This window comes from Rhododendron vialii, chromosome 11a, assembly GCF_030253575.1.
Source record: "Rhododendron vialii isolate Sample 1 chromosome 11a, ASM3025357v1".
Taxonomy (NCBI): Eukaryota; Viridiplantae; Streptophyta; class Magnoliopsida; order Ericales; family Ericaceae; genus Rhododendron; species Rhododendron vialii.
In genome coordinates this window covers 31,385,631-31,389,492 of record NC_080567.1, presented here as the reverse complement: position 1 = coordinate 31,389,492, position 3,862 = coordinate 31,385,631, and the positions used below count along the sequence as shown (strand labels likewise).

Sequence of the window (3,862 nt, the reverse complement as noted above, 5' to 3'; positions counted from 1 at the left end):
TCAGATAGGTCAGTCAAATTTATGCTAACAAAGAAGCATGTAAAACAGAGAAGAATTTTGCATAGTAATCACGCTTTCAATAATTGTGGCAAGAGTAATTCAACGTGGCCAAGAGTAATTGTACATGTTCAAGTTTAATTATGTGCAGTTAAGAAGCATGTAAAACACAAGAAAATCGTACGTAATAATCACACTTTCAATAACTTGCGGCCACGAGTAATTCGATGCGTCCAAGAGTAATTGTTTGTGGCCAAGTGTAATTCTTTGCAGCCAAGAAGCATGTAAAACACAAGAGAATCGTGCACAGTAACCACGCTTTCAATAACTTGTGGCCACGAGTAATTCTATGCGGCCAAGAGTAATCGCTTGTGGCCAAGAAGCATGTAAAACACCTAAATGATATTTTTGTTATTTTTAGTGGAAAAAAAGTGATATTTTAGCATTAGTCCGCAGGCAAAACATATAACGCGAACTCACATCGAATCTTGAGTAGTTTAGGGATTTACTGGATTGGGAACTTCTTGTTATACTGTGAGATACCATGAGGTATTTGAATGATGAAAGGTTAGATTTTCTAATGTGTCCGTGTCTGCTCAATTGTGTTTTTTTTTTTTTTCCTGAATTGGGTAATCATAATAGGCTATATAGACTTGATTTACTGGGCATGCATGATCAGATGGATTAGATAATGGTATTGGATTACTGATTACACATGTCATGAGAAGTCATTCCCAGTATTGCTTATCCATTTGTTTAGTAGTAGTCCTCGCGGACGTGGTATTGCTAATTCCTTGCTATTTAGTCCTTCCTTGCTATTTAGTCCGGCAAATTCATCCTAGAAGCAGAAATTAGTCCGATGGTGTCCCTCTTAAGATTAGCTGATGTTGTACTTCGATTTCTATGGTACTTGTGTTAGTGTCATCTGAGTTTAAGCATGCCTTACTTGTGCTGTCTGTTTAGGAGTTAGTTAGTGTGAATCCAAGGAAGAATTCTACAGATGCCTGAAACTTAAGATGAGTGGTGTCTCTTCGACTTCCAGTTTTAGTTGATGAACTGATATGCAAATCTATAGCATATGAGATTGCAGAAGAAAATTATTACATGTAACATAATTACAATAATCTTGTTTAGTTAATTAGTTTTCTGTTGGTTCGGCGGGGAAGAGTTTTCCCCAGCTGGAGCCATTCCACATATGTCTTACCATAGGTTAGAGTAGGCTTTATAGTCATTTTGGCAAGTATTGTCATTTTGATTTCCTCCAGACATCATATCCGTAGTTCTTTATTACGCAGTAGGAACACCAGACTCTGTATATATGGTTTATTAACCACCCTTGTTTTTTGACTTTTTCGTTTAAGTTTAAGCACTCTATCTTCTATTTGACATTGGCATTGCTGTGTTGTTTGGAAGATCAACATATTGACATTAATTATGCATTCTGTATCTGATCTCAGATGCATGCTTTGTAATTGTTGTGGAAGACAATTCAAGAGGACTATCACTTATTCCACTGACAAAAGCCATGCGCTGTACATTGGTTTAAAGGGAGACCGCGTACCATTTGCAAGCTGGTTATACTCGGCAAAAAGGTATTCAATTAACTAAACTGTACTCTTGTCTATCTCATTTGGACATGATACAATTGTGGTACAACCCAAGAAGCTTAGAAAATGAAGTTGCTTCCTTCTGAAATTTTAAACTGTTCTTTGTTACTGTATTTTCTAAGCGACGGAAGTGTTTGAATTCTGCATTTTCCAGCAGGTGTTGGCTGAAATGGTTTGACAGAATCAAGAATTCTGCTTCTCGATGAAGTGTCTGCTCTCAAAATTTCTTTGTCGTCAAGGTCATTATAGGTGGTAGGGTGTTAAATGAGTCAAGGTCATTATAGGTGGTAGGGTGTCAAATGAGTCAAGGTCATCATAGGCAAGGCTGTTAAATGAGCCGAGTATTTATCTTCAGACTTGTCTAGGGCTTTGAAGGGATTCTCATTTTTTTTAGCAGTAGGTGAAAATCTCCCATTAAGATGAGGAAGTACCAACAGCCTGAAAACAGTTTTTTATTGTAAGTTTGAAGATCTCTTAATTACTCTTAGTCATTTTTTATTTTTTTTGGTAATCAATTATTACTCTTAGTCTAGAATTGTAGATTGGCGATTATTTTGCTCCTGCGCCGTATAAACAAGAGATTTCCAAAATCCCACCAGAAATATCGAAAAGTTTGAATCAAAATGTACCAATATCATGTCGTTGGACAAGTAAGGTGGTAGTCAAGTGGTAGGTACCATGTACTCCCATTGCATTTGACAGTGGTTCAAACCTTACTAACTACAACTAACAACGCTGACTTTCACCGAGACCAAAACAAAAATGAAAAAATCATGTTGTCGGCCCTAAATGTTTGCCCTGTGCAGAGGCGGATTTAAGTGAAGCACACGTGACCCACCTGAAATTGTTGGTTTTTTTAACCGAGAAAATAAGTAATATATATAAAATTACCCAAATTATAGTAAGGCCGGCGCCTTGTACCAGCAGTAAGAACGTATGCTTTTATGCCAAAGGTAGCTGGTTCAAACCTTGGCAGCTTCCTCCAACTTTTCTTTTTATTGATGATGCTAAAACGGCTTTAAAACAAAAAACCCTTTTCGAATCCAAAAAATATATATTTTCACATATTATTTTTTTATTACACCAAATTAAAGTACTCATTGAATACTTTAATTTAGTGTAAGAAAATAAAAAATAATAATATGCAGAAATATGTTTTTTTTTAAGTTCAAAATTGCACGAATTTCGGTAGGGAGCATTTAAATTGGGATGGAGAGAGTATTCCGTTTATTTTTTCTTAATGTTCTTCACTATCTATTGTTTGATCAAGGCTATGATTGAGAGGTGACCCATCTGTATACAATTACTGGATCCGCCACTGGCCCTGTGTACGGTCATGATGATTTATAGAGGATCGCTTTCAAACATCACACCTAATTTATCCAAGCCATAACATTTATGAGTCGAGCGATGCGTGTAACAGATCCATCATCTTTTACACCGGTTTGGCCCGTTTACATGTCTTCTCTCACAAGTTATAGTGCACTCCACCATGAGCTTATAGCTCCTCCCTACGGCACTATAAAGTGGCTTCTTCACTTCGTTGATGCAGTACATCACAGAGTATCTAGTTCTTCCATGGTGAATGATGCATGAGTGGGAGATGTGTTTGCATTACTTTTCGTTTTAATTGATCTGACAATACTAGCGTACGAACAACCTCCTCAACGACCTCTGCGTCCTTGCAGGTATATCGAAAGAATGATCTGTAAAGATGGGGGGAGATTTTGGAAGAAGTTGCTTCGGAAAGGCAATTGATTTTCAGGTTTTCCTATTTTTTTTTTTTTCAATTAAAGAAACGCACCCGTTTTATTCTTGACTTAAAAATGTATGATAACAGTAAAAAAATAAAATAGAAAGGTTATGGGGGGGTTTTTATGTACCTTTACCTTAACAATAATAAATTAAAGAGTGCATTCATAAAAGAAAAGTGTGCTCGATCCCCAATAAAATAATTAGATATTCGCTTGGCCAAAAAAAAAAAAATCGATACAAAGTTTAACAATCTATGTGAAATAATGTGATATAAAGAATTTGCCACGTATGATATATATCGATTATCATCGTGCTAGCACCTTGAATCAATGTAAAATAGATAAAACGTACTATTTGAGTTCGAGACCAAATAAACTGGTGAAAGCAGAAATAGGCCGAATTCAGACAAAACTAACAAATAAAGCTGGGTACTTGGTATGTCAAATAAAGCTGCAGTTTATCAATGTTGAGACGTGCGATAAGAACTGCTAAAAACGAGAGAG

The 3,862-nt window shown here is 36.2% G+C and overlaps 1 long non-coding RNA gene across 1 annotated transcript; it reads left to right on the top strand.

Annotated features, from left to right (window-relative positions):
- The first annotated feature begins 119 nt into the window (after nt 1-119).
- LOC131308885 (uncharacterized) lies at nt 120-2,091 on the top strand. Its single transcript, XR_009194592.1, has 3 exons — nt 120-1,589; nt 1,762-1,878; nt 1,914-2,091. It is a non-coding gene; the product is annotated as an uncharacterized LOC131308885 (long non-coding RNA).
- The last annotated feature ends 1,771 nt before the right edge of the window (nt 2,092-3,862 follow it).